At 48.8% G+C, this 13,356-nt stretch overlaps 1 protein-coding gene across 1 annotated transcript in view; it reads right to left on the bottom strand.

Annotated features, from left to right (window-relative positions):
• The window catches only part of SERPINE2 (serpin family E member 2), a 56,160-nt gene extending 44,559 nt beyond the window's left edge, over nucleotides 1–11,601 (bottom strand). Inside the window, exon 1 of the mRNA XM_054585611.1 lies at nucleotides 11,385–11,601. The gene's annotated coding sequence lies outside the window, so the exon portion shown is untranslated. The remainder of the gene's footprint in view (nucleotides 1–11,384) is intronic.
• Nucleotides 11,602–13,356: the final 1,755 nt, after the last annotated feature.

The raw sequence follows: 13,356 nt of genomic DNA, 5'->3' as shown, positions 1-13,356 counted from the left end.
ACCCCAAAGACATATTTAAGAAGATGACCATTCTATATTTACATGTTCTTCCCACTCCCTCCACCCCCCAGCCCAGGCAACCATCTGACAAGCAAAGTGCTGCAGACCTCAGAAACCATGTGAATTGATGGGAAACACAATTCCAAACTTGGTTTTAGTCACCCAAATACTGAGGTTCCTCCTCTAGCCTAAGGGTCTTTGCTGAGGTCCCCACTGATGCCTTCTGAAGGGATTTGGTGGGGTTAGGAGAGGTATTCAGCTATTTCCCAGAAGAAACCTGTGTCCCCTTTTGCCCTGGCCGTGTGGCTCAGTTGGTTGGAGCACTGTCCCGTAACTGAAGGGTTTTGGGTTTGATTCCTGGTCAGGGCACATACCTAGGTTATGGGTTTGATCCCCAGTCCAGGTGCATGTGACCCCTGGTCTGGACATGTACAGGAGGCAACCCATTGATGCTTCTTTCTCATCGATGTTTCTCTCTCTTCCTTCCTCTCTCTCTCTCTGAGAGCAATAAAAAAAAAAAAAATGTCCTCAGGTGAGGATTAAAAAAAAGAAGAAGAAACCTGTGTCCACCTTAACACAACTGTGGAATAGGCCTCTTGTCCAGTCCTAGATCTATTGGCTTCAGATAAATCACATAATTTTTTCTGTGACTCAGTTTCCTCCGCTATAGATCAATGATAACCCACTCCCTTCTGTACCTCAGAAGGTTGTTATAAGGATCGCATGAGACACTGTCCTGAGAAATGATGTGACAAGTCTTAGGCACCACGGGACTTTTCCTCATAGGACCAGCCCTTTTGTACCTCCACATCCAAAGCTAAGGCAGAAGAACAAGAATTTCAGGAACTAAAAATCAATGATTTCATGAAAGTTCTTCTTGCTACCTTTGCCTTTGCCTAACCTCCGCTATAAGCTACGACACTGAGGAATCTTTAAGCGTGGAGGAGGCCCATCCTCTTTTTGTCACAATTTTATAGTGACAGAACATCTCTCCAGTTTCTCATAGCCAGTCACGGTGAGAAGATACTCACCAACAACGGAGCTGGTGAGTAGCTGCAGAGGGGATTGGTGGGGCGGGGGGGGGGCACATTTATAAAGCTCCTACTGTATGTGTGTCATCTCGCTGAAGGGATACAGTTGAGGCAACAGAAAAGCAGGGAGACTGAGTCATCTGCCCACATCACACAGCAAGGAACAGGTGACAGACCGCAGGGATATGCATGTCACCAGGCGATGGACACTGCCAGCGGCTTCTCCCCAGGAGACAGCGGAGACTCCCATCACCTGCCTCTCTCTCCCTGTTCAGTCCCTCCGGGTCCTTTTTAGTTCCCTCAGTCAGCGCTGGGGATTAGCACGGACCCCATTTGGGAACGTCCGCCTCCCCTTCTGTTCCCACAGGCAGAACGGTGTTTTCAGTGTATCTGGCGACCCTCTTCCACATTGTGAGGGCATCCCTTCTTCCAGCATAAACTTCTTTTTTTGATAAAGTTCTAAGTACAGGCGCCTCCATGTGTGATATTTCCCAAATAAGACACTCCTCTCCTTTTCCCAATGAGAAAATTCCCGTTAACCCCTCTCCACTCCACCCAAGTTTTGGTCAACCTGACTAAATAAACTTTATGACCAATATGTAAAATCATAAAAGTTATGATTTGGAACGAGCACTTTTCTTTCTCTTCCCACCTTCCATGAAGCAATGTGCTTCAGCATTGCCCCAGGCATCTTCTACATGCCAGCCCTCACTTTTTGAGTCACCTAACAATTTTCCTGAGCACCTCAGCTCCTTCTCTTTCAAGTTGCCCCTGAAATGGCATTTTTCAAATTCATGTGTGACACTGCCCCTGAAACATCTATCCTAAGCCACGAGAAGCCCTGCATGGAGCATTCGGACAGTTACCCTCACAGGTAAAAATATGTCTGGCCCTGGCTGGTGTGGCTCAGTAGATTCAGTGCCAGCCTGCAAATTAAAGGGCCGCTGGTTCAATTCCCAGTCAGGGCACACACCTGGGTTGTGGGCCAGGCCCCCAGTTGGGAGTATGAGAGAGGCAACCACACATAGATGTTTCTCACCCTCTCTTTCTTCCTCCCTTCCCCTCTCTCTAAAAACAAACAAAGTCTTAAATATGTGTGTGTGTATATGTATATATATATATTTTATTTATTCCAGATCCCTACAGCATATTACTGACCATGTTACTGACCATGATGAAAGTGGTCTTTCATCATCTTCATAAAATTTCATTTGATAGAAAGTAGTTACCTCCCCAGCAAACTCGTTGCCTTTTCTCCCCAAGCACAGAGCTGGACTACATTTCCTAGCCTCCGCTGCAGGTGGGAGTGACCATCAGACTGAAGTGTGGTCAGTGAAATGGGAACAGAATTGATACACGCCACTCTCAGACCTGGCCCATCAAAACCTGCCATAGACAACCCTCCATGATCTTCCTGCTCCACCAGCTCGATGCCGACAAGCACCATGCCCTTGGGAACCAGCTGTAAAATACAAAGCAGCCCCAGGGTGAACAGAGACTGGGTCACTGAATCACCAGGCTGGAAAAGGATACACCCACTTTAGGCTTTATACAAGTGGAGAATAACCCTCCATTATGTTTGAGCCGTGACATACATTTGGGTTTATTTGTTACAGCAACTAGCATGACCTTAACGAAGGCAACATTCAACATTTGGTGACTGTGAATTCATGAGCACAGGCACAATGACTAAATCTGTACTTAATTACTTTGCCTTGAAAGACAAATACCATATGACCTCACTTATATATGGAATCTAATGAACAAAACAAACTGACAAGCCAAATGGAAACAGAGGCGTGGACACATGGAAGAGACTGACAGCTGTCAGAGGGCAGGGGGAAGATGGGATGAAAGAAGGTGAAGGGATTATCCAAAGAACATAAACGCATAACCCACAGACACAGACAATGGTGTGGCGATGCCAGAGAAAAGTGAGGGGGGGTGTTGGGAGCTGGATGGAGACAAGCGAAGTGGTGGTGGTGGGGGGGCATCTCTAATAATGTCAACAATAAAAATAAAGAAAAAATAAAATAAAACCCCCATTTTGCCATGCAACCTATAGAAGCATTCAGAATGAGGACTGACAAAGCGGGTTTCAGGAGAACGTGCCTAGAAAGACCTCCAGTAAGACAGCTGTTCACATTTCCTCACACAGGAGTAAGAGGGAGTTCACTCCCCACATTGACCGTCCTTGGCCCCCGACCAGCCCTGGAAGACCCAGAAGGCTGCGGGAAGGACAGCTGCCCAACTGATCACTCGGAGTACTGCCCACCAAGAGTGTTACAGGAACGGAGTCTGGCATCAAAGCACGTGAACACACAGAGCAAGTCGCTCATTCTCTAGGTCAAAGACAGAGTGAAAACATGAGTCTCAGAGGAAGTAAATGCTCACCTGGACAAGCCGAACCTCCCCACCACCTCGTTCCCTGGAAGGCCGCTCAATTCCAGCCCCCATGTGCAGCACCTGAACTATATGCTCTACTTCATCCTCACAAGACTGAAGACATGGTTACTTTCATACCCAACTCACAGATGAAGAAAGAGAGGTTTGAAAAAGTTTAGCAAATTGGCTGCAGTCTCCTGGCCTCCAACTAGGAACTGACCAAACCTGGATCCAGACCAAAAACCTTTGGCGCCCAAATCCTCCATATTCCTAATTACTTCACTATACTATAGAAGGGGAGGAAGAAGGGGACATCAACTACTTGGATGTGACAAATTTTGAAATAAACTATTTAAAAAATAAGAGCTGTAAATACTATGAAAAGTTATATCTCAAACAACATTCTAAGTCTTCATATGTTTGTGGAGTTCAATTAGGCGTCTTTTAAAAATCATGTCCCACTTTTTCTTTGGTCATGTTGAGTTTTATCCAGCTCAGCCAGTTATCTATCCCCTTGGACTCTGGATAAATGCACTTTACCTTTTCAACCGAAAGGTCAATATTAATTTTAGAGCCCGAGTCCAATGAAAAAACAAGTGTCTAAGAAAGGAACTGGAGGGGTTTGAGGGCCCAAGGCATCAAAGCATTACTTCAAAGATAACACAAAAGTGTTAGCCTCTTCCCATCGCATGTGTTTGAGCAGTGTCGTTGAAGGATATCATGCAGCAAAGTGAGAAGATGGTCTTTTGAGAGGAGGCATATTGTGTGACAGGAATTTCTTTTTGAGAAGTTAGAAGAACTGGTGGGATATAAATCTTTGAACAGTTATGGTATCCGCTCAGTTCACACATTTACAGACCTGGGTTCAGGTTCTGGCATTGACATATCCAGGCTGTACAGAGGATCAAGGACACTTGGGCTGCTCCACACTCTTCTTTCCCACTGTATAAGTGGAAAGGATACTGTGTCTGTCCTACAGGCAGACATGTGGCTCGAGGAGACAACACAGAGCCCTTGTCAAGTGAAAAAATTAATGGCAGTTGGGGTAACTTGCCTGTCCAGAACAGCTTTCTCAATGCTCCCTCTCCTGCTGACCACAGGACTGAACATGTGACTCAGACTGGCCAATCATAATCTCCCATTCCATTGAGCACAGCCATTGGTCCAGAGAGAAAAAGCACATGACCCAAACTGAACCAATCAGAGTGCCTCCCTATGATTTTTCCAACTAGAAGTGGCAGAAAGCTCATTTTTCCTCTTTGGCTATAGACTATAAGGAAGTAAGCCTGGAGCTACCTACAGTCATGGCCCCTGAATGAGAACAACCTCCAGAGACAAGAGACAGGGAGGGAGGGAGAAAAGAGAGCGCCACACAGGTGAGTCTCCAGGTCCAGTCACCTCCCGGGCCCGAGGCACCTCCACCACGCCTCAGGGGCAGCAATGCAAACCAGTAGCGCCATCTTGCATGCCACGTTTTTGTGTCAATTATTTTGATTTGGGTTTTTGCACTTTTATCCAAAACATACTGCAGTATTAATAGCTCATATAATCTAAAGAGTAACCAAATCCTCAATAAGAATTTCTTAAGTTCCTTACTTAAAAATTCCTTACTTAAAATTAAAAAAAAATTAGTAGAGGAAGCAAACACTGCCATTATTTATCCACCATTTTCTTGAAAGAAAAAAAAGAAAAATCCATTTTCATTTACAATCATTCGTTTTGAGTGAACTTTGTATTTGGCGTTAAACTCTCACATGCCCATACCCACTTTCAAGATTTGGTCCATAAAAGCTTAGGCTAAAAACAAATAGTTATTTTTTTTCTAGAGCTATATTAGTTAGCACTAAATGGAAGAGAAATAACTAGTAATGCTAAAACCCTAGGTTACCAGAGTTCTCACTGCAGGCTTAAGAGGGGCATTATATAAACAAACTATATTCACCAAGATTTGCAGCCACTGCAAGAAATCCTTCTGCCTTTTCAAAGGATTTTTTTTCCCCTTTTACACAAAAATCTCCTGCACATTATCTTTCTCTCAAGAAAGAACTGATAAAAATAGAAAGGCACAGTAGATTCTGGTTCTGGAATTATCTTCTGAAGCAAAGGACAAAGTCTGAGGTCAAACTGAAGCAAGAGCATGGAGTGTCCTCGATCTAATCTTGAACTAGGGCGCGTCCATCCCAACTTTTGAAAGAATTCAAGGATGAAGTAGGGGACAAGTTTGTCAAAATGCATTAATGGAATTTCAAATAGAAGATTGCTTGGGTTCAGTAGCCATCCACAGGCACAAAAAGCCCCAGAAGGAATGCCAACTCCTCTGGACTGGGCTTACCTCCAGCCCTAGAAATTGACCCAGAATAAGGGGAGAATCATTGACTGTGTAAACAGACTGTTGGGCGAAAAGTGGCATTTCTCAAAAGAGAAATGAAATCATAGTCATCTTTCAGGGTTCTTAGACAAATTGTGAACTCATAGATTACAAGTGGCTTAAAGATGTAGTTTATTGCATTTGACTCCCTTCCATACCAAAGGGTATTTTTTTAAAAAAACCCAATATTGATTTTTCAGATCAGACATGCAATCTAGTCATGAGGAAAGACAGTTTTGGAAAAAAAAGATGGGCATATTTATGGGTAGGGATAATGGTTTATGAAGAAGAACCAAGTATATGGGACACAACTTATTTGATATTTTTTATAAATCCCTCCAAGTGGAAATACAAACCAAATCTTCATGTTGGCCCTCAATGCCATCTCTGGGCACTAACGAGTCAAGCTGAATAATCTCATAGGTTTAAAAGAAAAAGAAGAATTTCATGTAGATAAACCTAAAACAATACATTTTTAAAAAAATTTCCTCTAGCCCTGATATTTATTTATGAGAAAGCTGGATCAGACAAGAAAATAAGCCTTGACATTACATTTTTAAAAATAATAAGACATCCTTCAGATCATTATTTCAACACACGCACCGATCCATTATATAGACAGAGAAATGAAGTTCTATATGGTCACCTATACAAATCATTGCAGGCCCAGCTCACACCTTCTTCTGACCCAGGGCTCCTCCCCCCACACTTGGCTGAAGACATTAGTCAAAACACTAATGAACACTATGGAAAAAAAAAAAGAAGCCAGTCAGCAAGAGGGCATGCATCACCATCATTGAGAACGTTAATGGAAATAAAGCAGAAAGCATTCTCCTACCTGGTACAAATCATGAAATAGAGAGTACAGCCCAGCCCATGGAACTCAAGGAAGACAGACGCAAGCCAAAAAAAGGTTCAGATGAGGATAACTGAAGCGAACAGACACAGAAGCCCTTCTGTATTAGACTTCTGCTTTTTTTCTTCTGCATTTTTTCCTGAGTAATGTTCAATCTCAGTAGACATGGTTGATCAGATTTTTTTTAAATGTGAAGATATACAGGGTGAGGCAAAGGTGGGTTTCGACCTGCGAGTATGCGAAACAGAGTTCATAAAGCTACTGTAATTAGCAGAACCTGCATCTCCTTCTCCGCATGAACAACTGTGAAGCTACTTTCGCCCACCCCTGTATATTAAATGCAGAAGTACCAAAACCTGGGTGGAGGTCTGGAGAGGGGCACCCCTTTAAGCCTGAAAAACAAGCACTCTTTCATGAAATATATAGTGAATTTATAATATAAAGGAGTATGGTTTGGTTCAGGTACCCACTAAATGCCTTTGCATCATGCACCACTTTTGGGTCATTTGGGTGTGTGGGCACAAATGAAGCTACACCTGGGCATGGGTGCCTGGCACGTAGAGTCTGGCGGATAAGGCACGCTGCTGTGACAGTCACTGCCACCAGAGGCATCCACAGCGGAGGGAGGATGTGTGTGCTCATAGGCCACACACCTGCTGTGGAGGGTCGGGGGGTGGTGATTTTCAGGAAGGACTCTTTGGAAAAGGTGATACCAGATCCGAGTCTTGACAAAGGCAGAAGTTACCCAGACAACCAATGCAGACAAAACAGAGAGAAAGAATTCTAGGCAGAGGTTTGGTAGTTGCAAAAGCAAGGAGGGTGTGCGGAGTCTGCAGGAAGTTCAGTTTTGCAAGAAAATAAAGTTTGGGGAAGGGAACGGGGACAAGGAGGTGGGGAGGGGCTGAAGGAAGCTTAAACTTTGTCAGGTTGTTACAAATGGCCGGCAGCCTGGGGCGTTGCTGTGGGGGAAAGAGGAGCACTGTGGAACATTCCCTGGCTGGGTGCTGAGGGGGCCTGGGCCAGGACTGTCCAAAGGCAACTGAGTGGCCCTGGGTATTATGTGGGAAGCAGGGCCCAGCACATTCCAAAGGCTGAGAGCTGCTGGGGCGGCCGGACCTCCACGCTGAGTCTCCCCGCTTGCCCCCAGGGAGGCTGTGAGAAAGTGGGAAGGCGGCGAGGTCAGTGAAATGGTTTGTAAACAGCAGAGACTGCATCTCGACACAGGGGAGGTAACACGAGATTTATGTATCGGCCACCCTCCTTAGAGCAAGTTGGGTGCAATGCCACAGAAAGATGGTTGAGAGCTCACCTTTCAATCTGAGATACCTAACCTGGGATACAGCATAAGCACTCCTTCTGAGTCAGGGTGTGTCCCAATGACAAGAGGAGGCACTGGGTTTTATCAGCAGGGACACAAGCAGACTTGGGTTCGAGGGGCAGAAGGAAAGTCATCCCAGCAGCCACATGGAAGACGGTTGAAAGGGGTGCAAAACTAGGCATGAGAAACCAGGCAGCCAGCCACTAAGGAATCACAGGCTGTCATGGTCTCCTAGCCAATGGTCTCCCACCTGTGGCTTCTAGCTCAGAGCCCATGGGAGCCAGGAAGCTACTGTAAGCGAGGACCACGGGTCCAGGGGGCCCTGGAAACTCCAAGCCAGCCCAGCATTGCCACATGGGAATATAAGCCTCATGTCCCAGGTCTTATGACTTTAAGAGAAGCTATAAATCCAAGTGACATCTTAATATTTCTAAATATAGCTCAATGTTTGTATACTTTGTCCAGGCCAACAGCACACCTGCCAGCTATAAAAGGCACACTGGCCACCCTTTGGCCAGTTCTGTACACTAAAGCCAGCCAAGGCCAGTGTGATGACAGCAGGGGTTTCCGGGACGCCGCGGCCTGGAGAAGCAACACGATGTGACAACTGTCCAAGAGTCTTACGTCACTGTGAGGTTCCTGCTTCGGCACCTTGGCGAACAGCAGAGCCGCCACCAAGAAAATAAGTAAGTAAGTAAATAAATAAATAAATAAGACATGTTTTGGCTAAGGATGCACTGGGTCTGGGATGGATGACGAGGACAAAAACCAGTTCTGGACTCATTGTAGGTTTCTTGCCTAAATGGCATGGAGAAGTCCACCAGCTGGCAGGTAACTCGCTGGAGTCACCCATCTGGACCTCACTTTGCACTTGGCGAGAGTGGGAGCTGTGGGCACGTGGTCCCCCGAAGGCCATGTAGAGCAGAAGAGGAATAAGGACAGAGCCCTGGGTCACCCTGAGAGGTGCCAGGGAGGCAGAAGGAAACGCAGGCGGAGATGACAACTAGGGAAGGAAGAAAGCACCAAAGAGGAAGGAAAGATCCACATCTCATTCCCCTGAGGGCTCAGGGGCTCTTGCAGGAATTAGGGGGTCGGCTACACCGGGGCAACTGTGGTCGGCTTGCAGAGAGCGCAGAAGCGGGGAGTGACCGGGGACGTGTTAACTCATTTCGGAAGCCCAGGGAGACCTGGTGGTAGCTAGAGACAAGGTGTGGATAAGGGAAAAGAGGTGATGGAATTTTAAAAATACTATTAAAAGAGAAAAGGTTCCATAGGGAGACATGAGGCATTGCCACAGGGAAGCCGTCTAACTTTCGCTGGGTTCCCTGCCCCCACTTTTTTTTCTCTTATTCTACCCTATTCATGTTTCATCATAGCCTAATTCAGGTTGCTCTTTGTCTGGTTCTTCCCACAAGAACGACAATTGAAAGAGAGCAGGGACCTTCTATATTTACCATGTGTTACTGCCTGGACGCAGCAGATGCTTAAGATTTCTTGAATGACTGGCTAAATTCAGAAAATTCTGTTGGAGGGAAATGAGGTAGGACACGGAGAGGTTTTAACCCAGTGGCCCTACTCACTGGGTAGAGTGGGCCCGGAAGTCACCTGCCAAAGGGGAAGGAGGAGGGGAAGAGGCCTCTTATGTTGAAGAAGGTTGCGGTGGGAGCACCAGTTAGCAACCTGGAAGGGCTGTTCAGGGACACTGAAATGCTGAAGTTTATTTCACACGTGGAGCCTCTCTGGGCAAAGGCAGGATTTGGATGCAGGGGAGTCAGTAGCTAGAGTGGGAGGAGGTCACTGGGCTGGAGGCGGTCAAGGACGGAGAGCATCCCCCACAGAGACTCCGGGAGGAGAGGAGGGGAAGCCGGGGAGCCCAAGTCCACGGCGCTGTGGGAGAAAGACAGGGCGGCACAGGAAGCCACACAGAGGAGTAGCCAGGACCTGGCCAAGCCACCAGCTCTTTTCCAGACTCTGCCTCCTCAGCCTGATTAGTTCGTACTAATCCCCTAGGTCCGGAACTGAAAATTAACATCCTTTTCAGACTGAGTCATTTTTGTCCTTTCAAAATTATGCTAATATGCGAAGTTCATGGCAGACAGGAATTTTCCGTATAGCTTCATTTTTTTAAAGAATAAAAAATAGATGACATCTTGATGACCTTCGATAATTGCTCTACACTGGACAGTATTTTCAAACATTATTTTAATAGAGAATCAAAACTTAAGGGTGGAAAGAAACCTTAGAGTTAGGCTAACACCTTCGGTCGCATAGCTGAAGGAAATTTTTCCTGAAATACTGCAAACAGCACATAATTACTGATTTAGAGATGCAGATAGCCTTGAAAGTATCTTCGATTTTGGAAGTGCGCTTTAGATAGACCAAATTGCAGTGCTTATATTTCTTTCAGTTATCTGTGTTCAACTGTTGATATAAAAATCTGCGAAGTAAAAAATTATCACGTAAATTGTTCCTGTACAGTTCAGAGAAGTTAACTGCTTCCTGGCTTGCAAGAGGAAGTCAAACCTTCAAAAACCTTTTTATGTCGATGCTAAATATAAGAATGTTCTCTGCAAAGTAGTCAAAGCAAGGCACAGCAGCATTTGAGATGTCTCAAGAGAGACACGCATGAAGATTATTTTTCGTTCACCAAAACACCAAAGCCTTCAGTAGCATCTTCCACAATACCTAGAGGTAGAGAGCTGTCTTATGTAATCGGAGCCTTCTGTCCCCTGTCAGTCCTGCCGAACACCCAATTCCGCCCACAATTTCTGAGTACTTTCACCTTACCTGTAGCCACTAATCTGCATCGCAATTACTATTTGTACAGAAGATGAAAATAGCAGAGACCCGCTCCATAGGGTTAAAACAGGTGCCAGAGGCCAATGGAAAGGCTCTCCCCCAAACCACTGGTCACCCCCACCTTGCCAGGCTGTGGGAACAATAAGTAAAGAGTCCGTTTGCCTTTCCTTGCAGAACGGCGCACATGCCAAGCACGGGGCAGGGGACACCCGCGAGTACCTGGGTACCTCAGGTTCAGGGTTACGGGCTCCAGCTAGGACGTGCCGGCGGAAACCACGCGTTGCCCTGGACTCCCCGCTGCGGACACACCTGGACGCCCCAGCCGCGCGGCCCCTCCTCGCCCTGCCCGGGTCCTACTCGGGTTCCCGGGCACAGGGGCCGGGGCGCACACGCAGCCTTGGCCGCGGCAGCCGGAGGGCGACTGAGAAAGTTCCTCCGCCTCGACGTCGCCGCCCCCGGGCCCCGCTGGCCCCGCAGCGTCCCCGCCGAGCGAAAGGTCGCGGCGGCGAGCCGGCGGCGCGCGGAGGGACTGTCCCCGGGGCAGGGGCAGGGGCTGGGGCAGTGGCAGGCGCTCCCCTCCCGGCCCCGGGCGCCCGGGATCGGCCGGGACGCGCAGCCCGTACTCACCGCCCCTCGCTCGGGATCCCCAGTTGGCGGCCGCAGAGGGCAGCGCGGCCCGAGCCGAAGCCGGTGGCGGCGGGGCGGGGAGTCGGAGGCCGGAGAGCGGCGGCGGCGGCGGCGAGGAGGAGGGTCAGGGAAGGAAGAGGCGGTGGCGTCTGCAGACTCCGCGTAGCTGGAGCAGCCCGTGCGCCCCAGAGCGCTAGCCAGTGGCCGCCTCGGCGGGGGCTTTATCGCCGCCCGCCAGGCCCCCGCCCCTTCCTGCCGCCCCCGCCCCGCCCCGCCCCGCCTTCCCGCCGCCTCCTTTGTGTGCCAGCGGGCCGCAGCGTCCCCGCGCCCGCACGGCCCGGACGCCCCACTCTGGACGCCGCCTCGCGGATTCCACCCCCAGGGGGTCCCGGTGGTGGGGCCGCGCCCAGAAATCTCCGGGAGACGCGGCGACCCAGAAGTGCGGAGCCAGCCAGGGCCAAGCTGCACGTGGGTCGCCGGGATCCGGGTGTGGGTGGGAGGAGGAGGGATCCAGGGGCTCGTGGCGCGTCCCTGGGACAGAGCGCAAGTCGTCTCGGCTGTCCCCTGGGAGAGACACGGCAGCGCCCCGGGACAGTGCCCATCGGTCCGGGTAATGGGGATAACGGTGCCGGATAGCGGCCGGGAAGGGGCAGATCACCCCTCGAGGTGCTTCGCAGGGTGCCCCGGAGCCGACTTTTCCGGCCGCAGGGACAGAGAAACGGCAGCTGGTCGCCTTCGGCGGAAGGCAGACAAGGGAATTTAGAAAACCGGTTTGCTGGCCGCGGTGACAGCATGACGAACCCGCCGGGTGCTGGGGATCCAGCCCTTTCCTACCGGTAACTACAGCAGAGGGGACCGGACCTGGTGCGCAACAGCGAGGCGCAGACCCCTGGGGCCGGTGACAAATTACTGTCCGGACCCCAGCTGTATTACCCACGTCTCCGGTATTCAGTCCTCCTTTGCATCAACTTAGGTTTGTGGAGACCCAACTTAATGACATAATTTATGTTGCCCGTAGGCAGTGCAGAACCCTTACCGGCAGGCCCAGGGCCCCAGCTGTGAGCAAGAGATGTGGCAAATCTCCTAAGACACAGCCGAGAATTGAGGCTGCATCCACCGATTGGAGCAACTTGGAATCTACAACTGGCGCGTAGGCGACCATGCTAGACGATGTGTGCCTGTGTTGGGGTGAGAAAGTTGCTTTTACGTGTAAAATCTGGACTAGCCTAAGGGTATTCACAGCCTCTCTAAAAGCTGTGGGAGGTTTGGCCCTTAAATAAAAAGGAAACAGTCCGCAGAAAGAAAACTTGTTTCATTATTTACAGCCAGGCCTAATATTTATATCCAGCTACAGAGCAGGACTTAAATCCTTTTTCCATGTGGTTCCCTCTGCCTGACATGATACATGCCCCGCCCACGATTTCATGATCTTCTCATGATTGCCTCCTTATACTTCAGGTCACAAGTCAAATGTCACCTTCTCTAGGAAACCTTCCCTGACCACTTGAGCTAAAGCCACTTCCTCCCCTTTACAACCTATTGCTTACTTCCTAGACCTCATCATGATTTGGTGTTTTGTGGTTTCTTGGCTGGTTTTCCCCCACCCTTATGAGACTATATGCTCCCAGAGCAGGGAAAAGAAACCAGTTCAGCGCGGTTTCCAAGTCACCTAGTTCCTAGTGCCTGGAGCCAATATAGTAGTTGCTCAATAAGTGATTGTTGAAGGTTGGTGAGCAAGTGCCTAGTGACTTTTGACATGATATGTTCCTGCCCCCAGGCACGGTTTAGTCCAGAGGGCGAGGGGGAGCTGGGGAGAGTAAGTGGGATGGGAGAGGCTAGCGCAGAAAAAGCCCAGAGGTGGGTATGAGCGTGGTGTGTGTGAGAAGCTGGGAGAAGCCTCTTCCAGATGGAAGGAAGTCATTCAAGGGACTAGTGGAGAAACAAACGAGAACCAAGAAGTGCAGGTGAATCC

The sequence above is a fragment of the Pteronotus mesoamericanus genome, unplaced genomic scaffold (assembly GCF_021234165.1).
Source record: "Pteronotus mesoamericanus isolate MK-2021 breed Mesoamerican mustached bat unplaced genomic scaffold, CSHL_Meso_final contig_90, whole genome shotgun sequence".
Lineage (NCBI taxonomy): Eukaryota > Metazoa > Chordata > Mammalia > Chiroptera > Mormoopidae > Pteronotus > Pteronotus mesoamericanus.
Note: the sequence above shows the minus strand (reverse complement) of the source record. Positions and strands in the feature narration are given on the sequence as shown.